This window comes from Pinus tabuliformis, chromosome 3_1, assembly GCF_031772625.1.
Source record: "Pinus tabuliformis cultivar Carrire ecotype Pingquan chromosome 3_1, CPIR1, whole genome shotgun sequence".
In the NCBI taxonomy this organism is placed as follows: domain Eukaryota; kingdom Viridiplantae; phylum Streptophyta; class Pinopsida; order Pinales; family Pinaceae; genus Pinus; species Pinus tabuliformis.
Window position 1 is genome coordinate 162227809 of NC_142301.1, and position 25800 is coordinate 162253608.

Consider the following 25800-nt stretch of genomic DNA (forward strand, 5'->3'; position numbering starts at 1 on the left):
TGACGGTGGAGGGAAGATCCCACTGTACCTGGAGCAGACGTCGGCTAGACTCACTTGGATTTTCTGGGGGGTTCACTTCACTCGAGACGGTTAAAGTGGAGGAACTTGGTCCAGTCTATTCATTAAGCAGGTTGCCGGGGTAACTGTTCCACCCGCCACTTCTGTACTGAATCCGGCGATGTTGGGTTTCATCACCAACTAGCGCTTTCGGTCTGGAAGGCTACTGTTTGTGCTTGGTTTGACGCCCTAGATTCTTTAGGCGTGTGATTCAAATTTGTTTGGTTCTTTAGAGACTTTAGGTGGTTTGATTTGAAATTTTACTTTGTTTTCGTGTGTAGTAGTTAAAAGTTTTTAGCTGTGGCGGAATTACCGAGACAGTCCCGTAGACTTCGGGGCAAGTCTCCTGAGATTGTTACCGGAACAGATTTGTTAAGAAAACTCCGTAGATCGCGGGGTGGATCTCCTGAAGACATTCTGGGTCAGTACGAAGGGTTGAAGGTCCTTGTAACTCCTCCTAGTGGCAGTAGAGTAGGTTCACCTGAAGAAGGAGAATCTTCCTTGGTAGTCCATCCAGATTACCAAAGTTTAGAGACAGGTTATAATCCCGAAGCTGTTACAGTTTCTGAGCTTGTTGGTAGTTTTTCGTCTACTAGTGATACAGGCGAAGAACCTGAAATATCTGAACCTGTTACTCCGACTTCTAGTGTTCCAGATTCACCGAGAATAGAAAGAATTATCACCGAAAATCTTCCTACTGGTTTGATTGCTATAGAAGAACTTGCTCCAGAGGAAGAAATAGGTGTCTCTAACCTTGAAGGTCAACTTACTATTGATCTAAGGGAGCATGAATCCATCTTTTACAGTCCTCCTAGAAGTACTACTTGGTACCTTTCGTTAACCAATTATTTAGACAACTCAGGGGTAGGTTTTTCTACACCTCGTACTCCTTTTCCACCTGGAGGTATTTATACTCCTGCAAATATGTCTGGTCAGTCGTCCGTGTTTACTCAAAGTCCTGAATCTTTCTTACACGGCGGTCCTTCTGTTCCCACCGGGTATCAATCACTTTCTGGTACCTTTGCGGGGGCATCTCCTCAACCCGTTGATCATGGGTTATTAGCTGGAAACAGTGGTAATATACCATTGGGTGTAGGAGACATTTACATGATGTCAGGTTCAGTTCCCGTTTCCCAACCTCAAGGTGGCCAATTACCGCCTGGGGGGCAGCCTCAGTTAACGCCTGGAGGGCAACCTCAAGGTACACAAATCGTGTCTGGGGGGCAACCTCAAGGTCAATATGCACCTATGGTGCAATACATGCCTCAAGGTCAACCCCAGCCTCAATATGTACCCCAGGGTCAACCTCAGTATCAATATCAACCTCAAGGATGGCAACCTCAAGGGTATCAACCTCAAGGGTATCAACCCCAAGGGTATCAACCTCAAGGGTACCAACCTCAAGGTCAAGGTCAACCCCAGTATCAGTATTTACCTCAAGGTTATCAACCTCAAGGTCAATACTCGAGTCAAGGTTATCAACCGCCTCAAGGTCAGTCATATGTTCCAAGTATAGGAACTGCACCTTACAATTATCAATCCTATCCTCAATCCGGTTATGGATCTCAGTATCCTCAACCTGTTACGGGTCAATACCCTGGAATGTTAGTGTGGGATCCATCACAGGGTCAACAGGTGTTGCAGCCAAGTATACAGTCGGTACCTCAAGCTGGACAACCCGTAGTTTCTGGTCCACCCCAGCAACCGCAACCTGTCCAGTCAAATGTTCAAACTTCTGTAACTTCGGTAGTTACTCAGCCGCCAATTGCACCTAGTACTCCATCTCAAACGGCTGCTGCAACTACCGCCACATCTACCATACTTACTTCTGGAGTATCGACGGCTCCAGTTTCTACTGTCCCTGTGACCACTCCTCAGACATCTTTACCGTTGTCTGGATCTACGATTCAAACCACGGTCCAGATGCCTGTAGGTCAGCCTGGTATAAGTACGGTTGTCACTACTCAACCTCAATTTGTTCAACCTCCGTACCAGGGACAGTACCAACATGGGCAAGCTGTCCAACAGCCGGTTTACCAGTATCAACCGTATCCTGGGTACACTTATCAACAACCTCAACAACCCCAGTACGGTCCGGTTAATCCTGGTTTTCCAGGAGGATATAATATCCCAAATGCGACTCCTGTTCCTAGTTATCCTGGATATCCTCCTCCTAGGGCTGGTATTGTGACCCAGAGTTTTAGAGATCCTAACCGGCAGTTACCATTTATCGCAACTTTGGATTTACCAGACTTGACGCGCCTAACGAACGATCCAATTCAATATCTTCAGTTCTGGCCGCCAATGCCAAATAAGTTGCCCAGTGATATACCCAAGTTCGAAGGTAAGTCTGGAGAGGATCCGTCCAATCACGTGATGACTTACCACCTCTGGTGTGCTTCAAATTCTATCTCGGATGATTCGATCCGCTTACGTCTTTTCCAGCGTACACTCATTGGTCTCGCGGCCAAGTGGTACATTGAGTTACCACGGGCCTCTTTTTACAATTTTAGCCAGTTAGCTACCTCGTTCTTAACTCACTTTCAGTTGCCGGTCAGATACGATAACGGCACGGAGTTATTAACTTCACTAAAACAATCGACGTCCACGTATATTTCTGATCACATTCATGAGTGGAGACGTCGAAGAAGGCTAGTGAAAGTTTTTATCCCGGACCAAATCTTAGCTGAATGGTTTGTTAAATCATTATTACCGAAGATTACTGAAGATGTAGCTAAGGCCGGAGTAGTTACTGAGGAGCAAGTCATTGCTCAGGCGCAATACCTTGACTTAGTTTATACTCAGTCGGGTACGTTACACGAGAAGATTCTGAATCTTCCAAAATCGAATCAAATCGCTGCTGCTCCTTCGGGATCTCATGCCGCTGATGGTATGATTGGTATCGTGAATACAAAGAGCAAGAAGAAGTCTTCCAAGGCTTCAACTACTCCTATTATCACTTTGCCTGATTCCCCGACAGGAGAGTCTTCTCCTGAACTTACCGCCGATATTCACGCTGTAGAGTCATCTACGGCCAAATCAAAAAACGGTGGAAAGAAGAAAGGAAAGAAGAAGGCTAAAGCAGACAAGGCTCCGAAGGAGAAAACGGAAAAGTCGGAAACCAATGACGAAAAGCGCAAACCTCGATATCCTTGTCTTATTTGTGAAGAGGATCATTTTACGAGAGATTGCCCTCATCGGGCCGAGGTTGTGAAAATAGTCAAAGGTTCTCCCACTCCTGCTGTGTTAAAAAATCCATTTCCGGAGCAGGAGAATAAGATGATAGGTTCTTCCTCGAATGCCAGTGAAGAACCCATTTTGATGATGTCTCATGTGAGGATTGCGACTCGATCGCAAGATTATGGTAGTAAGGCTCCTGTTGATGGTAAGGAAGCAGAATCTTCTCACTCTAACCCATCAACCTCAGCTCCTGGTTCCGATCCACTACAGATCGAAAAACCTAACCCGGACTTAGTAATTAAACCGCCCGCCAAGGGTGTACTTCGAAGGTCTGCTTTCAATCCACATGCGAGAGCAGCCCAGAATTACAACATTGTTGAGGACTTAGCTGTTTCACCCTCAGCAATGTCGGCGTTAGAAGTGTTGCAATCATGCCCAGCACAACGAAAATTACTTTTGTCGGCTATCGGAGCTGTTGATGTTCAGGACCCGAACCTGATAATCTTCGATCTAGAAAATAGTACACCACGTCTCCCCCATCAAATGGCTTTCCAAATTCCAGTGATAGTCAAAAACAGGCCTATTCATCGGACTGTGATTGATGAGGGAGCCTCTACGTGTATTATGTCGATTCAATGTTGGAGATCTCTTGGTTCTCCTTCGTTGAACCAATCCCCCACCATCCTTAAGGCCTTTGATGGCCGTGGGTTCCGTCCGTTTGGTATTCTACAGGAATTGCCTATAGGGGTAGAAGGTAAAACCGTTAGTCTGGATGTGGAGGTGGTTGATGCCCCTCTAGACTACAACCTTCTTTTGGGTCGAAGTTGGTCATATGCTATGACAGCGGTCGTTTCATCGGTCTTCAGAGTAATTAAGTTTCCACATAACGGTAAGATCGTGACTATTGATCAGCTGACATACTTTTCATCCGACCCAGCCTCTTCAGAGAGTATCCAGCATGTCGGTAAGACGACAATCCCTTATAGGGACGTTGGCGTAGGTTTAGTTAAAGATTCCGGTTTACTGGGAACTTTTCCTCTCCCTCCACTCAGCGTAGATCCTTCATTTGCAACAATTCATATGATTACATCAGAAAACATTATTTATGATGATCCTTGGATTGTCCCATCTGAATCTGAGATAGACTCATTCGGTGATGCTATGCCTTTGAGTCCATATGAAATTGCTTATGAAGCTGTCATGTCTTTTACCGACTCGCGTTCAACCGAAATCGACCAAATGAATGTGGTCAGTGAAGAATCACTTTTCACCTCAACCTTAGAATGGATAGCGTTTCCCGAAGTCGTGTCATCTGACGAGCAACTTCGCGAAATCCTAAGTGTAGACGATCTACCATGGGAAGATCTCCATCACAGATCTTCGTTTTTACCTAAGGATGATGCTTTTGAAAATGATTTTTCATCTATCTTTACCGCTGAATATGTCAAAGACGCTCAGGATCCAACGAAACATTCTGATTCAGAGTTGAATTTAGGGAATATTTCTCGTACTATTCCCATTGATATTTCAGTGAAGCCCGGAATTGAGGAAAACATTCATATAGGTGCCGCATGTACAGAAGATGAAATCCAAACTTACAAGGCCCTATTCCAAGAATTCCGCGATGTGTTTGCCTGGTCTTACGAGGAAATGCCAGGAATCGATCCTGCCATTGTTGTTCATGAAATAAAGACCTACCCGGATGCTAAACCCGTCCGGCAACGGTTGCGTCAGATTCACCCTCGAAAAGCGGCTGCGATTAAAGCAGAAGTCGAAAAGCTGTTGAAAGCAGGTTTCATATATCCGATCCCGTTAACGGATTGGGTATCGAATATTGTTCCGGTCAACAAGAAACAAGGAACAATAAGAATCTGTATCGACTATAGGGATATAAATCGAGCTTGTCCAAAAGACAACTATCCTACGCCTTATATCGATCAAATTATTGATGATTGTGCCGGAAGTGAAATGTTTTCCTTTATGGATGGTTTTTCGGGCTATAATCAAATCAATATTCTACCTGCCGACCAACCAAAAACGGCATTCATTTGTCCATGGGGGACATTTGCTTATTGCAAATTACCTTTTGGGCTTAAGAATGCCGGGGCCACTTTTCAACGGGCGATGTCTTACGCATTTCATGACATCAAGCACATTGTGCAACCGTACCTCGATGATTTGCCTGCTCATTCTTTACATCGAGCTGATCACCTTGTCCACCTACGAGCAATCTTTATGAGGTGTAGGCATTATCGAATTCGGTTGAATCCCCACAAGTGTGTTTTCTGTATAGAAATAGGTCGATTGCTGGGATTTGTTGTTTCAAAAGCCGGCATTCGCGTCGATCCCTCAAAGGTCGAAGCTATCATCAAATTGCCTCCTCCTTCGAGTTTGCGCCAACTCCAAAGTTTGCAAGGGAAAGCGAACTTTTTACGCCGATTCATCCCAAACTACGCCGAGGTCACTAAAGGTTTTACACGGTTGTTGAAACAGAACGCACAATTCTTTTGGGACGAGATTGCCCAACAATCTTTTGATGCACTAAAACACGCGTTGACCCATGCACCGTTGTTGCATCCTCCCAACTACAACCAGGACTACTTCTTATACCTCGCAGCTTCGCATTCCACCATTGGAATGGTGTTAGTTCAAGAAGATGAATTCGGAACGGAACATGTGATATATTATCTTAGTAGGACCTTAAATCCCACTGAGTTAAAATATTCGCATGTGGAGAAATTGGCCTTGGCAGCCGTTCAAGCTGTCCAGCGTTTTCGTCACTACATTCTTCTCCGTAAAACTACAGTTATTTCGGATTGCAACCCTATGATTTATATTTTGACAAAACAACTGCTAGGGGGCAAGTACTCTAAATGGATCGTTATCCTGCAAGAGTTCGACTTGGAGTTCGAGAAGTCCAAGTCTAAGAAATCCTTAGTTTTTGCGGAATTGATGTGTGATTTCCCGTGTGCTGACACAGAGACTGTGGCAGAGGAGTCCATTGCGGACGAATCTTTGTTTCTTATCAGTACTGTAGATCCGTGGTACGGAGATATAATCATCTATCTCCAAACCCAAACCTTTCGGCCTGAAGCTTCCAAAGCGGAACGTCGAAAAATTCGGTTTCAATCCCAGCAATACAAAATTATTGGAGATACACTTTATCGCCGGGGGGCAGACTTAGTTTTTCGACGTTGTTTAACTCATGAAGAGGCTGAGAAGGTTTTGAATGATTGTCACTCTGGAGCATGTGGCGGTCATATGTCTGGGTATGCCACAGCTCAGAAGGTGTTGCGCGCTGGCTATTTCTGGCCGTCTATGTTTAAAGATTGTATCATTGCAGTCCAGAAGTGCCACAACTGTCAAGTGTTTGATCGCAAGATGCGCGCACCACCTGCTCCTCTCCACCCTATAATTGCCAAATGGGGTATCGCCAAATGGGGTATCGACTTTATTATTTGTGACCCTCACTCGGCCGGGGGGCATGCGTATATCATCCTCGCGGTTGATTATTTTACTAAATGGGCCGAGGCGATGCCTACATTCGACGCAAGCGGCAAAACAGCTGCAGTTTTCATATTCAATCATATTATAACTAGGTTTGGTGTCCCACAAGCAATCATTACTGACCATGGGAGCCATTTTCGAAACATCATGATGACTGAGCTTACAAGCCAGCTTGGTTTGCGCCACGATAGCTCTACTCCTTATTATCCGCAAGCCAACGGTTTGGTTGAGTCTATCAACAAAGTTCTGGTTATCATGATCCGACGAACCATTGGTATTCATCGGTCGAATTGGCACAACATGTTATTTTCAGCGCTATGGGCATACCGAACCTCAGTGAAAAATTCAACAGGGTTCACTCCTTTCCAGCTAGTTTATGGCTTGGAAGCTGTGTTACCCATTGAATGCGAAATCCCATCACTTCAAATGGCTGTCGAATTACTTCCAGCTACTTCCGAAGAGGAGAAACGTTTATTGTACTTAGCTAAATTAGATGAGACTCGACGTGACGCTACATTGGCAATCGAGACTCACGCGAAGCGAATGAAAGCTCAGTATGATAGAAATGTGACCCCTCGAAGTTTTTCGGAGGGAGACCTAGTGCTATTATATGATCAAGCTAACGATAAGCTAGGTGCTGGAAAATTCGTTCCTATGTGGCATGGACCCTACATTGTAAAGCGAAAGCTAGCAAAAGGGGCTTATGAGCTGGTTGATTTTGATGGGGACTCTTTGGGTAAACCCAGAAATGGACTTTACCTAAAGAGGTATTATGCTTAAATGGTGGGTATGGAGAATTTTTAGTTAGGTTAGGTTTTCTTTCTAGCTAGTATGTTTGTTAGTTAGTCAGTGTGCTTAGCTTAGAGAGTGTGTTTTTCGTCGTTATTCTGGCTTATCTTGGTTTTACTCTTGATATTGCAGATGTCGACGCCTCTCCAAACATACATTGGATTTGCTGATGGTGCTTGTCGTAGTACACGGAATATCTCTTCCGCAGCTTGGGTTATCTATTCGCCCTCTGACGAGTTAGTTTCTATGCATGGGGTAAGCCTCGGTCAAACAACGAACAACATTGCAGAATACAGTGCAGTGGTTGAATTATTATCCGAATCTATTTCATTTGGAATTCGACGTTTGATAGTGAGGTTAGATTCTGAACTTGTTGTATTACAGCTTAATAGAGTATATGCCATTAGAAATCCTGTGTTATTAAGGTTGTTTTTGAGAGTGCGTCTCTTGGAACGTGAATTTGATTACATTGAATATCAGCATATTCCAAAGTCTTTAAATACATTAGCAGATGCAATTGCTTCTCGAATGTTGGACAGACATTTACGATAATCATGCAAGTAAATTTAAAAACATTTCATCATATATGTTAAACAAGATAAGCCGGTAATAGTGATATATATATAGATAGGAGTGTGTCAAAAAATATACATCGTCTTCGATCATAGGTTGAAAAACACCTTATGATCGGCAAAATGATAAGTACAAAAAGCCAAAAATGTCATATGTGTCTACAAAAGTGACTAGTCAATCACTGGTGGTGCTCCCTATACGACACCACTGCACGGGCTACCTTACACAAAAACCTCCTAAACGGTCCAGGGACTGCGACTACATAGCGCTGAAGTCTGATAGGAATATCATCTATGGTAGTCTCAGGCATATCCGCCGTCAGACGCTCTAGATCCTGCTCCAACTCAGCTAGTGACTCTGCAGCCGCGTCCTGTGGGGCCGGTACCGGTGCAACTGGATGTCTCCTCTCAAAAGGCCGGAGGTTGGCTGGGCGCTGTGGACCAACATCTGCATTTTAAAAATTTTTACTGTCAGTTTTGAGACGATATATATAAAAAACAAAAAAAATACATAATTTGAAAACTTGTGAAAAATAAAGTACCTCTGTCATCCCATTGTTCTCCCTGTGGAAGAACCATGTCCGGATCATGTCGAAAATCTACTCCGGCATACGGAAAGTCCTGGATCGAAAAAACCTGGTCCTCTAACCAGTGAAAATAACTATCAGAGAATCGAACAACCGCCGCGCCCTCGTCAGGATGCCGGGCCATCACCGTAACCCATCGTATCAGCTTTGGCTCCCGAGGACCCAAGATATCAACAGTGAGTTGCTGAGGGATCAGCATCGGAACTCTCTCTAAGGCAAAGCTCACGACTAGAGGCCCATATCCAAAGGTCTTCAGTCGTCCGTTCTTTGCCCTAGTCAGTTGTCTCTTCATATTAGCCGACACAGCATCACACCAGTTGAAAATGGTGCCTTGGTAACAGTCAATCGCCATCCGCATTTGGGACCCAGAAGCAATATGTAAAGCGGCTGCGCCGCAAATTCTGGTAACCGTGAAAGCTATAACTTTGAGTTCACGCAGAGAGATGTGTTTGATTTCCACGCCTTTCGCATGGTGTGCATTGGGTGTGCACCAATTTGCCCGGAGACTAGCAAGGGATTGGCCACCCGGCCTAGTCCCGGCTAGATTGAGTTGCTCACCTCTATTCGGCAAGCCAGTGAGAAAGTATATATCAGAGGGCTCTATCTCGAGCTGGTGCCCTCCGATGTAAAAGCATTGTTCTTGAACGTTCCATCTCTCAACCAGCCATTCTAAGAATCTTACCTGAGCCCTCATGCCAGGTATGGCCCAATATTTATATAACCCACATGCTTTTAGGGCATCAATGGAAGGTTGATGTTCAATTGCGGCTAAATCAACGTCCTCGTGCTCTCTTTCTCTCCAATCCAACATGGTGAGTGCCCTACACACCAAGAAACAGAGATTAGAATTAATTTGGGAAATTTTTAATGGTTGATTTTGGAGTTTGGGGTTTCAAATTCCGCGTTTTGCGGAGGACGCACCCCGCGTTTAGAACACAGGGCGTCGGGACGCAGCTGGCCTGAAGGTGGGCTGCGTCCCCCGACCTTTTTCCTGTACAGGAAAAAGTCGGGGGACGCAGGTCACCCGAAGGGCACCTGCGTCCACCGCAGAGCGCGCTTTGAAACCCAAAACCCCCCAAAAATCAAAACTAAAACCTAAAATACAATTTTAATCGGATGAAATTGAAGAGTAGGATGTTGTAAAATACCTGGAAGAGACGGCGTTCGATTCTGACAGTCGGATTTTCCGCAGCGACCACGGGAAGTTTCTTGCCAAAAGCCCTTTTTTCAACCTCAACAGTAAAATGGTAAAAATGACATGGTAAAAAGTCTTTTTATAGGTTTTTTGGATGAATTTGTTCATTTTTCACCATGGAAGGATGTTTTTCGATGTATTTTTACCTATCTTAAACAGGTATGAGTAATGTGTCGTTTTTGTGCAGGACAAAGGGATTTAGAGGGAAAATTGTCGTTTTTCACAAACCAAAATATCAGAGTCATCTTTTAAGCCCTTTTCTGACTCCTAAAAAATGAAAAGATTGCCGAGCGTTTCTTTTACACTCGTTAAAACGGAATTAAAAGACGGTCCCCTTATAGCTCTTTTCTGACCGTAAAATCAGGAAAAGATTGCCGGGTTTTTGTCGTTTCAAACTCGATACGGAAATAAAACGACGTGTCCTTGATCGCTTTTTACTTTTCAGGTCAGTGGCACTAATTATGAAAGTACTCCTTGGTCGCAAGATCAAGCGGTTCCCCCAGGTATTATTTTATACTTTTTCGGGCTTGAGGGACACAAATCTACGAAAAAGTTCAACTTGGAGTCTTCTTAAGTTTTTCAGACTCTCTAAAATTGAAAAACGCCGAGTTTCTCCTATACTGGACTCGTTAAACATTTCACAGTAAAGGACCTGTTCAATTACAAACGGGAACGAACCACTCCTTCCTAGGGTTCGAATCAAAACTAGGTTGGACTCATCCGAAGGATGAGCTTATAATCAAGCATATGTTATCCTCCTCAAGCTTGTTAAAAATAAAGAGGTACTTGCCAGAAATGGTGGGGGAAAAGAGAGAAGAATGAACCTGTTTGTTATCTTTTGTCTCAGAAGAAACTTTATTACCACTCTTGAACACGACACTTTTCATTCACCTGGGTTGGGAAATCCTTTACCTCACAGTTGATCAAACCACTTTGAAAGTCTTTAACCGGGTTCCGGGGATTAACTTTGAGTTATTCATCACCAAGCCATCTTCGTGTCGTTATGTGTTCAAGAGGTCTGCAAGCAAAACTTTCATCTGCAAAATACTTGTCATCCGTTTGACCATCCCTGAGTCAGTCCTTACAGCAACATTTCTTCAACTTGAACAATGATTTCGTGTTGCGGGCTTGCCTGCAACGGGTCGCTTTCTATCGACATCAGCACACTATCTAGAGAGATGACTTAGAAATCGTCAGTACCTTGAAGTCTGCATGCATCAATGGCAGGTTTCTCGCCTTTGACGTCAGTTTACATCATTGACTTTCGATCGAAGGATTCCGTGAAATGTTCGACATCAACTCATGCATTCACATCTCATGGATTGTACTAGGTACTTTGAGAACCATTGACATTACTGGTGGTCTCTCTCACGCTTGTTAACAGTTTACATCATCGACTGGTAATCAAGTGGTTTCTACCATGTTCGACATCAAATCATTTATTCGCATGGCTAGAATCGTACCAATTCGGGAAGTAGAAATGAAGACCCTGGATCTAGTTTCCACCATCCAGGCTGCGAGGAATTTTGTATTCATTATCTAAGTAGACTCATCATAAACAGATGGCTGCGCCCATACTGTGTCTACAAAAGTCTATGATTATGATGTACTGCAAAATCATTCCTGTATCAGAGTAGTTAGTCTGTTAGTTAAAGTTTTAATCTGAGTATGGGAATGCCTACCTCAGTAATGATATAATCTTATACATGTATTTTGTGTTGAAAATTGCAGGTTCTGACCAGGCTCTCCACGAGATAATCCTTGAAATGATAAAGCGCTTCACCCTTCCTAGATAATACAAAACCCTAATCTATTACAGACTTCGCACTTTAGGGGGCAATCTGTTACACTAAAAAATGTCACCATGACTATTTACAGTTAGTATGGCTCAATCAACAGTCATGCTATCCTCTTAGGCAAGTCTTATGCCTCTGCTCTCCATGTCAAACTCCAAAAAGAGAGAAAGTCTTTTATAAATGTATTTATCTCTGGGGACGCAGGTTCTCTCAACCTTACCTGCGGGGACGCACCCAATGTTCACAAAAGCTGCGTCTTTGGACGCTCTGTATGTAAAGGTGCAGGTGCGTCCCCCTGTAAAGGTTAAAATGCGCAAGTTTCATCTTTAAAAAGTCACTTGTGGTCATTTCTAGAGCATTCTAGAAGGTTGTTCGACGTGTATTGAGCGCCTCCAGATGGTTCATGCACTCTTACCAAAGAGGAACTTATCCCATCAATGAGGGAGCTATCCCATCCAAAGAGGGGATTATCCCATTGATGGTGGACCTGATTAACTTCCTCTTTAGCACTATAAATACAGGCATTGGGCCAGAAGGAGGAGAGGTTGGAAGCTATACATTTCTAAGGGTAAATGCTGCAGGAATTAGGACTCCCATTTAGAAGCTTGTGAGGAGAGATTGCCATCTTTGCTTGTTCTATTTGGAAGTGGGTGAGCTTTGTCAAAGTAAAGGAGAACTCTTGATGGACCCTGGGAGGGACTTGCACAACACCAAGGCTCAGGTTGTATTTGTTCCTTTTGTTACCTATTAATGCAAATGAGTCCATTCTTCTCAATAACTTGTTATTTATGAGTTGTTTCATGTACTCCTTGGTCTATGTGTTAAATATGTTTTATTCTATGAGATTATCAAGTGCTATTTAATCGTTTGATTGTTAGTGTATGCAGGTTTCAAAGTGAAGGAGGAGCTCATCCGGATCAGCGGAGCTGGACTGCTACAACAACGTTGGATTATAGGTAGGATCTAAACACTTGATTTCTTATATAGTAAATGCATGTTTAGAGAAGGATTGCTCTTGTTTGTCTTGTTTGTCACTAGAGAGTCTTAGGCTCCTAGGGAGGTTGGTTGTGTCCGCACAATCGACTCTTTCCGCCTGACAAGATGAGATATCAAAGTCAATTTGATAATATGTTTTTGAAATGGAACAAGATGAAGAAATTTCCATCTTTGAAGCTAGTAGACATGGAATATTAGGAAATTGAGACTATTGGTGAAGACAAAAATATATCTATGAATATATGGTATGAGGGAGTGAAGGGATGTTTCTATCAAGAAGAAAGTTCTCTTAAGAATATTGATGAGTGGATTGAGCAACATGATTGGTAAGGGTCAAAGTGATGACCTATATAATTTAAATGTGTCAAGGGTCAAAGTGATGACCTATATAATTTAAAAGTGTCAAGTGTCAAAGTGATGACCTATATAATTTAAAAGTGTCAAGATGGGGAGTTGTGAACACTCGTAATTGCTCAAGAATGATAACCGATAAACTAAGAAAATGTTGAAAGGTTTAAATGGTCAAAAATAACAACTGAAGTATACGAAGGCATGTTGCTAGAAATTCTATAAGGAGACCTTGAGAAGAATTATGTGCATATTGACAATAGAAGTTAGAATCAACCAGTAGATAATGTACTTGATTGATATGAACTCATTGTTTCATGAGTTATTAACAATATATTGAGATTTCATATAAATCAACTTATCAAGTTTGTGCCATTTGCATCAAAAGAAGTTATTGCGAACACACAAAGCATATAACATTTTTTGTCGACAATAATGGTAAGTAGTTCAAGTGCTACAAATTCTAAACCAAAGAAAATCTTCACAAGCTAAAAGTGAAAAGGAATAATCTCTAGCTCAATTTTAAGAAGGGTGAATCTACAATAAAATAGATTGAGTGATATTGAGATGGGAACTTGATGAAATAAGCAAACCCTTTGGAGGACGAACAATGATACTTACCAAGTGATGGATAAATCATTAAGGATTAACAAGCCCTCTTGCAAGTGGATTAAGCACGACGACAAACTTAAACAAGGATGGCCTAGTGTATGTGTGCCATTGAGTAGAATGGTACTAGAATGTATAAGCAAGGTATGTTTAATGTTCATGGAAATTTGATTTTGATATTGATGATTTAAAGAATGATTGTGCGGCTAGTAATATCTTAATGATGAATTTCATTATATTTCATTGGGGAAGGAAGAATACATGACTAGAGATTAAAGCTCAATATGATGAGGTTCATTTGAAGTTTAAAGATTTACTTAGATGACTATACCTGCTTTGTAAATTGACGACTTCCTAGTTAAAAGAAGTGGGAACAATTATTGAAAATTAATTGGTATCTTGATGAAAACATGACACTCATAGTATTTAGGATTCAAACCAAGCTAACTAACTTAGCCAAACAGAACCTAGATGGATATATATATATATATATATATATATATATATATATATATATATATATATATATATATATATATATATATATATATATATATATATATATATATATATATATATAGATAAGAAAATATAATAATAGTAAATAAATAATCTCGGATCCGGGTAACTCCTCGCACAAAACACATTATGCAGCCATCCATGCGTGCACACCATAGTGCATTAATGGCTTGGGCTGGGTCGCGATCCCACTCAGTTTCTTATGCGGATAGCATTCAATGTGAAGGCAAGGGTGGGAAACGGACAATGCCTGGGCATTTTCATTGTGCTCAAGACATGGCCTCTAGTGTTAATTTATAGGATAACATTCATTCATGTATTTGCTATGCTCTACAAGTTATCACCTCTCCCACATTCACTGGTCATTGTTGCAAATATTTGTCACCCTCAGATGCCTTGGCAGCTGGTCCCTTTCATGCTTGTTGGCCTCCACCACAAGCAGTGGACACCTTTCTCCATTGCTCTGATGTGCCATTGTTAGCTTTTGTTGCATCTGCTCTTGGACTGGCTTTGCTAGTCGCTATCCCTGGTCATCGTTACACTTGTCGGCCTTTAATGTTAGCCTTTACTACACTTGGTAGACAGTGGAGGTAGAGGAAAGCATAATTGTGCAGAGAAATTCCCCATCCAGGGCAACCATGGCTCAAGAAAGAAGTCGTGTTATGCTTGGTGGCCGAGGACGTGGGTGTGGTTAGCCTCCCTGACTTAGCATGCTCTAGGAATGGAGTAATATGATGAAGACATGCCTCAACACATTAGGCTCCTAGTCGTTACCATGGAAGCCAACAGCTCAGGAGAGCAAGCAATGGGCAATGTGTTGTAAGGAACTTGTTGGGGCGTCATTTGAGAGACCAGGAAGAAGTCCTGTGGATTGTTGAAGGAATAATTGTGGATATGGACTCTCATCTGGTTTAGGCTTGTATGGCTTTGAGAGCCCATGGCTGGGGTTTTGGGAATTCAATTCCCTCCTCCTCCACCACCTCCAACCTCCCCCAACATACCAACACAATCAAACAATTTAGACTCTCTTTTTCAGGTTTCCAAACCTCCTAGCCCTAAGATCTCGAGGTCTCAAAAACCAAAGGAGAAGGAACCAGACGACCCTGGCGAGCAAGCTCAAACTCTTACTCAGGTGGGGAAAGTTCAAATTGCATCCAACAAGATTATTACTACAACCACTCAGAAAGGGGAAACTTTGTAGCAAAAGACCACCACTAGCTCGTATGGCATGTTCGTTGAGTGGAAGCACACTTGATGGCTTCTAGAAGGCCACGAAGGCCCCTTCTAGTACCATGCCAAGAATGACCAATCTCACCAACAAGTTCCAGGAAATGCTTTCCTAATTTTTGTTCTAGCAACATTTTTCATATGCTCTTTAGATGTTTTTTCCATGCATGTTTTTTTTACAGTATTTTGGAATAAAAAATTGTCCTCAAACTTATCAAGAGGATTGTATGGTTTCCCTCTCAAGGGTAGATGGTCTCTCTTTAGCATGCACCAAGCTAGTATGGTTTTGGCACTTTGGAGGCATTCAAATAAGATATTGTTTACACATGTTAACCCATGCATGTACTCTATGTAGTTTTGTGAAAATCTAATGAAAAAATTGCTTGCTTACAAAAAAAAATAGTAAATAAATAAAAGAATGAATATTAGAGTGATGTTCTAAATAAATAAATAAATAAATAAAGACTATAAAAATGGTAATAATAAGTAAAGTTTACAAAAACTAAAAATGAATAAACTAAGTAAGAATTAAGTTAAGAAAAACATTGAGTTAAGGAAAACTTAAGACAAAAATAGAAGTTAGCATGACGATAGATGTATTGTGTGCATGAAGATTCATTTTCCATTTATAGAACAAATTGTTCGATTTAATGGATGAAAAGGGAGATGAGAAGCATTCATTCTTTCTAGAGGAGAACTCTAGGAGAAGAGGTTTCATTGGTTGTAGTAGTTGACTGAGGGCTGGGGGTGGCCAATTGTAGAATTATTTAGTGCAGTTGAGCCTACAATTGGGTGGAGAGTCATCCCCAAAACATTTTTGTGGTCAATGGGATCCAAATAGCACCATGACTCCGAAATCTCCAATAAGATATATATTCGCTTACAAGTAAGTCTTATTTTTTCATGTTTTCATAAATTATATGCTAATCAGTTGAATATTTTTTTGTTAATTATTAATGGCATGGATTGATGTAAATAATGTATATGTTTGGATTCTAAGTCGTTACAACTTTGTTCACTTGAAAAAAATTCTCAAAATACATGCCAATGGAGGAAAACCACCATATATATGATCTTCTCTTCTCACAACACTACTAGGGCCCTATTAAGGTCGATATTCTCCCTCTAGTGGATAACTAGTGCGTGAGAATGGATTACACTCCACCAAATCTACTCTATGAGGCCCTTGACATCAACATTAGTAGGGGAAGTGGAAGGCACAAAGGTCAACCACCCAAAGTGTACAATGCCAAGAAGAGAGGTAACCAACATTTAGCAATAAAAGATTGATCTACCATAAAGAATTTATACCAGTAGTGCTACTACACTGTCATGAGGAAGATAATGGAAATATGGAGACCAAAGTGATCCAAAATGGATTTGAATTGAAAAATGGGTGTGAGACTTAGTACCTACAAGATTAATCTAGAAATCCATGAAAGTAGCAGACATTGTAAAACAAGGAAAATGTAAAAATTGAATGACACAAATGTGAGAGGAAAATAAGAATGATGAAAAATAAAATGAATAGGAGAGAATGATAAGGAATGGGAAACAAAAGGTCAATTTGTTGGCCTTATCATTGCCCCTAGCTCTTCCTACTTCCTCCATTGTTTTCACCCTCAAAGGATCTTTTGGCCAAGGAGGGAGAAGCATAGAAAGCCATGAGAGCTTTGTACAAGAGATTGCTAAGATGGATAGACTGAACCTCATTGGAAGCTAGTTTTCCCATTTGGGTTTCCATAATAAAATTTTGAGTTCATGATAATTGAAGTTGTAAGAATCTCTTATTTGTTTGATGCTTCTCTATTTATTAATAAGCTATTGTATGGTTATCTTATGGGTTAATTATGTGTATGAGATAAATTGCCATGCATTTAAATGATGGTTCATAATTTCATAAATGGTTTTAAGTTTTCATTCAAAAAATATCTTACCCATACATTTCAGTGAATATCAATAGTTATCGAATGTCCACCATCCATGAAATCTGAGATCAATGGCTACTATAATTTAGTTGTTGCAATTAAGTAAGAAGTTGTTATTTTGTGTAATGATCCAAGTGCCTTAAAAATGATAAGAAGTCAATGAATAAAGTCCACTTCAAGGGGGAGCCTCCTTTTACAATGAATCCAATATAAAACACAAGATGATATGATCCTAAGACTAGGTCTCCTTAGTGTGTATATATATAGGAGACAAAGGGTACAATTATAATGAAAAGGTGCAATGAAATGTTATGGCTAACATATCAATATAAGAATAAAAATGCAATAGCTCAATATATGGGGCTCAATAAAGCATTTTATGTGCTTAACATGTCTCTCCCCTTCAAACAAACGTTGTGCTCAACACTTGACTAATTTCCTGTGTTTTTGCATGAATAATTCATCTTCCCATATCGCCTCTTCCACTAGTAGGTTTTTCCATTTGCTGAGGTACATAGTAATTGCTCAATTCGTAATTTCTTAATTGTTGTTTCAAGGATTGTATCTGATTCTAGTATGATTTTCCCTTCTTCATTAGTATTTGGTAAAATAGTTTAGATCAGGATCTTGTCACCAATTACATTCTTTAAGTAAGAAACAAGGAATATTGGATTACACATGAATATGGAGGCAAATCTAATTTGTAATCCATACTTCCAATCCTCTATGACACTTTATAGGGACCATAATACCTTGGTGCTAATTTATTGCCCTTTTTTTGTTGCTTGAGGGACATCTATTGTAACACACCCCTTCCACTACTCAAAGTCCATACTAGGGGTAGAAAGATGCATTACTATCATAGACCCGACCTCCTTAGTTTTATCATAGAAATGGGGTCATAAAATTCCTCATTTTTCAACTTCTTCAAAACTATAAAAAAAACATTAACATCGTGTTTGTCTCATTGAAACATTTCTAATGACATAAATTTTGCATCGATCTGACTTACGGATCAAAACATATGGTCATTCAAAGTTAGACCCATTAAACTTGTCACATCAGTATTGGCCCCTATGTCTCACCCACGTGGCATCTTGCATGGCGCCTACATGGTTGTGTTGGGTGGATCAATTTCCCTTTTAATTCAGAACAATTGGTCCAACTCTCTCATTAATTGTCAATCCATGTAGGCTTTTTGTTTTGAGGCTATCATGCAAAATATATGCAAGAACAGATGGCAACTAGTACTAGTGGAACCTCAAAACCAATCGTTGTAATACCACTCTCAGCAATCAAAACATACGTGTTTGTTACACTCCAACTCTCACTCACACTTTCTAAAAGGAAAGGCAGAAATTGTAGAATAAAGCTCACTTTGTCACAAAATCACTCCAATTTAGGGAATCAACAATCTTGGAAACCATCAACATTTAAGCAATTATAGAACCATTCATTCAATTCAATAAACAAACCGATAAGTTGTAATAGAAATTAAATAAACATCACACTGCTAGAAGGACCAATTCAAGACCTACGTTGTTGCACAATAATAGAGATTAAGATTATGCAACTACCTAATGCGTGAACAAGATAGTAACAATAATAGTAAGTCACACATAAATCATAATTGAGAGGAAACAAACACACAACTACAATACCTCTCTAACCAGTGATCCTTGTTAAGAAGGAGGGCCCTTCCTTCGTAACAAGGGCCGGTAAATTACATATCACACAGGCTACTCAAAAGAAAGGTATGGAGCCACAAAAGGGAGAGATTTGCATTAATGAAAAACTAAAGTACATGATTACAATGTCATTACTCCCCTCTTTGTTCTCTTCTATGAATGTGCCTCGTGGGTAGAGAATACATTCTTTTATAATTACAAAATATATTCCTATTTTTGAAAATAATATCAACATGAGAATCTCTCAATTCTCATGTGATCTAAATCAAGAATAGACAATAATTATTTTTTAAAAAATAACCCTAGTTGAAACCAAGTTGTAACAACTTGTCTAATATTACAATGATTTATCAATTAAGAATCCTAATTGTTTCAACTAGGTTAGTTACTCCATCCATAAATGTCCCTTGCGATGGTTGAGGTGGCTCTGACCATATAATTGTCCAAATTGATCTTCATTACTAATCATAGGAGAACAACGTGTCCAAAATGAGTTCTACGTGTATCCGCAAGGTCAACAAGGTCTTCACTACATTCTTTGCGAGGCAAAACTGAGAGATATAGTCCTATAATAACACCTCAACAAGCCACACACCCTATAACAACCCTTTGTCAATTTATTGATAAAATTGTCTAAAGCAGTTAGCTTATATGTCAAATTACAAGTAAAACTAAACAATAAGGATGACACCTAGGAAGGAACATACTTTAGTTAATGATGATTGTCAGAGTTAAGAGGTGTGGTTGTAAGAGTCAAAATGATAAGAAAAGGTAGGGAAAATGGATGTAAAAAGGTGCCAATTCTACATCCCAATAGGCTTCTTTGCCACCGTGGAAAAATCCATGTGGAATAGGCATGCTTGTGTATAGTCAGTAGTCGACCCATTTCACCAAAAGCATAAGGTGTGACATTGGTTGAAGCCTCAACCCCAACTCAATCGATTGGCTAACGAGCCCGACTAAGCTATTGTCCCAACCTGCTCCCAAACCTGACTGACTGACAAGTTCTATTTATTTCCGATCTTGACCTGCCTTTCTTGGCCAACTAACCCGACCCCCAACCCGACATGTCCCATAGGTGATTATCGACTTGTTTGCAAGGTTCTTTTACTTAGAAAAACTTTATAGATTTCTTCCAAGTTTTACACTAGCCAAGAATCTTCACGGCTCAACTACCTGTTGAAGATTGACTTTCCTTCAACGAGATCAAGGATGAAGATCCAAGATATTTCACTTCCCTTCTAGTGTACCATGGCCTTGGAAGCCATGAATTCAACACGTTCAAACATCAACTAAACTTCACTAAAGTACACACACATCTTACTCCCAAAATTCGTAGGGACGAATGTAAAACTCAGGCCATTAAATTCCCTAATAAAATACACAGAGAACATGCATCTAATTGCACTTTGCAACATCATAAGGAATCCAATCTAACCTCCCAACCAAAACATAATCATGCATTTATTTCCATTTGATGGTCCTCCAAATTAGACACAAATTAAGGCTCATTTAACCTTTCTTAGGCACATAAAGGCGATATTAAATCTTTCCTTCTACACTTAATAATGTTTTTTTTCGCTTTAATATGTTCTTAGGAAGGTTTACAGATAATTGCATATTATGTGTCTAATATTATTTATTTATGCAAAATATTGAGAGAATATGGAGTAAATTTTGAATGAGATAATACAAGGACTTGCTCCCTACTATAGGATGGACCAAGACTCGATAATAAATGAACTGAATATCATGAAATTATTGACAGATTTTGGAACTCCACTGATTGAGAAAATCTAGGGATGTGTTCCCTGTCATTTTATGAAGATTCCTAGTATTGGGAACCAGATCCACTTTTTGAGGGATTTTGGAGGGAAAAGTTGTCTCCTTTAAAGGAGAATGCTTCATCAACTATTTGTATAAGTACCAATTCGAATTTTCCTCTAGAAGCATGTATTTCTTAGTTTTCTTGCGGAGAAAACTTGTTATTTAGCAACTCCACTTTCATTTTTAGCAAGAATGCAATTGGATTGATTCAAATAATGAAGTTTGGTGTCATTTTTAACTTCTAAAGCTTGTTTTCCTTCATAGGACTTTGAGTTTTCTTGGGCTTGGCCATTCCAAGAGCCTTAGAGCCCTCTTGTACAATTTCTTTATTTCCTTTGAATGTCTTTTCCACTTGCATCTCTTATTTTTGCATTTACTATTCATGCTTCTTTTGATGTAGGTTACATTGGTTAAATGATTGAAGTGAGTTGTTTTTTAGGTTATTTGCAGATTCACAAGCATGAATCATCCTTAAAACAACTTTGAAAAATAATATTCATCATTGAGTTACTTGGATTGGTTTACTAGTTCACAAATCTAGAATTTATAGAAGTCCACTATAGCAAAATAGTAGTAATTTTCTGCTATTTTTTAGAATGTGTTAATGAACTCCATTTGAGTTGATTCCACTTGTATTGGGTCATAAAAACATTCAAGTTAGTAAAAAAATTCACCCCATAGCATCTTCACTTGATTAGGTTAAGCATTTGGTAGGTTAACTAGCTCACTAGTTCTTGAATTTCTGGTTTTTAGAGTAGTATTTTTTTACTATTTTTTAGCACATGTTAACAGGGGTATTTTGGAGTGATTCCACTTGGAACGGAGTTCTAGGACATCCTACTTAATAACAAAAAAATTCCCATCTCATTTGCATTTGATTTACTTGGGAATTTGGCAATTTATCTCACTCATATAACAAAACAAGGCCTCTTGTAGCACTCATGTAGCACGTGTAAACTTGATCAGATTTGCTCCAAAAGCTTGGTTTTTGTCCCTTAAGCTTGAATAATGACCCCTAGGCTCCAAAACCATGATTAAGTAAGACTAAAAAACCTCTCAAGTCTTGCCTCTTCTCCATTGCAATTCACCTTTGTAGTTACAGTTAGTAGACAAATTCATGACTTGAAAAGTATAATGATGGTTTTCATGATTACTTTATGAAACACCTTATGAACTTTGTTGACAAAATCTATCTTGAATGCAATGATTGAATAATGATTTCATTTTGTTTCATACACCTTAAGCTATGGTTTCCATTTCCAACATTGTTATTTTTATTGCAGAGACTAGGCTTCCTTTTGATTTACCATTCACACTTTGCAAATAGGTTAATGTTTACATTTTTGCAAATTAGATTGACATTTACCTTTTTGCAAAATTAACTAGGATTTCCTCTCTGCAAAAGTAATTAGGTCTCCTTTCCATTTCTGCAACTAGTTTAGGCTTGGATTTCATGGTATTCATTTCATTGCATCATATCAACGAAAGAAGGACACATTGCATGTTGCACATATAATGTCAACACCTCTTAAGTTTGTACAAACCCTAGGTTGATAATTTAAGTTGGTAGTGTTGGGAGTTGCAACATTCTTGTTGAAATACTAAGGCTCATCACTTTTGGCGTTGTTGTCGAGGAGGTATCAAAGTATGCATTGTTTTCTTCCCTAGTTGATTCATTTATTTTACTTTCTGCAAAAACACAAAAAAATGCATTAGGCATCTTTCATTTAAAAAACAGAAAATTGCATTGCATTAGTGTTTTCTTAAAAAAAAAATCATAAAAACAAAATTTTCTTCAATACCACACCCCCCACTTGATCACGTGGTGCAGTAAGAAACACATCGCCATCCACTTTTGCAGGTAGAAGAAGAGGAGGTGGCAGAGAAGGTAGAAAAAATAGATGGAAATAATGACAATGAAAAAGATCCTCTTGGATTTCCCATTCAATAAATTGATATCAATGTTCATATGAAGAACATCCCTCCATATTTCCTTCCCAACTTCCATGGTATGAGGTCAGAGGATCCAGAAACCTTTCTCTTTGAATTTAAAATCCTTTGTAGATCTTATGGTTACTAAACACTCAAAAATTGAGATTGTTTCCAGCAACATTGAAGTGGCATCCTCCTTTCTCCAGTTGGTCACTAGAGGTGTCTCCATGGGTTTGCTACTATCCATGTAGAACCTCTATAATATCTCATTTGCATACTTTCCTTGAGAGACAAACAATTCCCCATCGCCTTGCAATAATTCCAACCTAAGGAAGTAGTGCATGAGACCCATCTCCTTCATTTCAAACTTCCTTACAAGGTCCTCCTTGCAAGCTTTGGTCAGTTGCTCATCACCAGTTAAAATCAAATCATCAACATATAAGACAATAATGAGCAATTTACCTTATACCAAGATATCATAGAGGTTTGCATCCGCCTCACTTTTGATAAAGCCCAAACTGGTGAGATAGTTATCGATATTGGTGTACCAAGCACAAGGTGCTTACTTGAGACCGTACAATTCCCCCTTGAGTCTACACACATGAGACTCCTGATCAAAAGTCTCAAAGCCTCCCAGTTTCTCAATGTACACTTTCTCCTCAATAGCTCCATTGAGGAATGTGGTTTTTACATCCATCTGGTGGATCTTCCACCCCATCTGCGCAACCAGAGCAAGAATTGATATAATGGATGAGTACCTTGCTACAGGAGCAAAGGTCTCCTAATAGTCAGTCCCTTAAACTTAAGAGTACCCCTTGGCCACAAATATGGCCTTGTACTTCTCTATGCTTCCGTCTACTGCCTGATTTACCTTGAAGATCCATCTTGAACCCACAACTGATTTATTTGTTGGTCTTGGGACCACTTCCCAAACATTTTTCTTATAATGGATTCGTATTCCTCCACCATTGCATCAACCCAAACATGTTTCTCTATTTCTTCCTTGAAAGAGGTTGGCTCAATCTCTACTAGCTTAGTCATTAGAGCCATGTAGCTAGTGTACCAATCTAGTGACCTTCTCTACCTACGTTGATTTGAAAGGACACCCACATTCTCCCTCACATCCTACACAAGTCTCTCAGCTTCCTTGGTCCTTTTTCTACCTTCTCTGGATGGTTCTGCTTAAGTGGTTGTCTCCACTCTCTGCTCCTTAATTTGTGGTTGCTCCAAAACTCCTTGAGGTTTCTCCTTTGGAGCTAAAAGCTCCTCTTCTAGTGGGATCTGAAGCTCCCTCTCAAGAGAGCACCACATGGATTTTTCCTCATCAAATTTTGCATCCCTTTGCACAACTGTCATTCTGAGGTATAGCAAGTATAAACGGTAGTTGTGGGGAGTTTCTATGTAACCCACAAATACCCCCAATTTCGTTGTTGGCTCTAGCTTCTTCCTTGATTCTTTGGAGACATGGCAGTAAACAGAGGCTCCAAAAATCTTGAAGTGCAACACATCCAACTTTCTCCGTGAAAAAGCCTCCTCTGGTGTAATCATGCCCAGAATCCAATGAGGATTTTGGTTCTGCAAATAGACTGTTGTGTTGCATGTTGGTCAAGGTTGTCATTTATGCCAATATGGAATTGTTAGAGATGGAAAATATTATTGTGATACATGCCTTAAACCCTTTCATGATGTTGCCCTAACTACATCACAAAACCCAAAGTACATTTATGCCATAGATTGGTGATGCATGATCTAAATGCCCATAATACTCTGGAAGATGCCTTAGCCCTAACACATTGATGCAAGTCCTAATACCTATGATTCCCTTAAGATACATGAATGGAAACCTATGTGTATGAATCCCTAATCTTAATGAAGAATCCCTTGCCCTAATGTCCATGAAAAGCCTTAGATCATTGATGATGAAGCCTTAAATGAAGATTCCCATGAATACATATCGAAAGGGCACCCTAATCTTGTTGATGCACATGATACCTTTAAAGAAGCCCTAATCTTAATCAACTTGGTGACCTAATTATATAAATAAGGAGCCCTAAACATTAGATGCCTAAAACCAAAATCCTAATGGTTGCCATAATAAAATAATAATGACAGTCTCACAAAAATAATTTTATTAGTGGTAAAATGACCCTATTTAAGGATCAGATTGGATAGGAGTGTAGAGAATTTTTTCCTCTTTCTAATGAGCTATTACAGACCCCCAAATTCCTTACTGTTGAAGAGAAATCAATTTTTGAAATCAACATATGTCAAAAATTGTCAAACTGTCCAAGCCGAGTTGAGTAGGCTCATAACCCTTGGAAAAAAGACGCGTCCCTTTAGAATATGGAAAAACCACTATAAATATAAACCTAAATTTGTCCATTCAAGCTCATATTTTTCAGTGGAGACAAGACAAGAGGTAGAGAAGCAATCACAACCTAGAAAAGCAAGGAAGACAAGTTGGTGGAATTATTCTTGGGTTAAATAGTTTCCCACAGGTTCGAGCTAGGAACAAATAAGTTGTCATAGTTGTTGTGGTCGAATTTGTTGTAGTTGTCGTGGTCAAATTTGTTGTATTTTCCATGGTCGAAGTTGTCGGAGTTGTCATAGTTGTTGTGGTCGTAGTTGTCGTAACTGTTGTAGTTGAAGCTGCCATAGTTGTCGTGGTTGAAGCTACCATGGTCGAAACTGTCGTATTTGTCATGGTTGAAGTTGTCGTGGTCGAAGTTGTTGTAGTTTTCATGGTCAAAGTCTTGATTTATTGGGATTAGACAAATATAGCTTGTTAAAGTCTTCTCTTGAGAACAAACTAGGGCAGAGTTGGAGAACTTTGTGAAGCAACATATTGAAGATTAGTGGAGATCATTGAAGATCATGATGCATTGAAGCCATAATGAGGTAACCTTGGAGATTTTGTTTGGGTGACATGAAGAGCAGTGGTGATACCTTCTAAGAAGACAAGGTTGGCATTGATGACGTGACGTGGAGACTAAGGGAAGGCATAGTTGAAGATTGACAAGGCTTGTTGAAGAAGACATTGGGA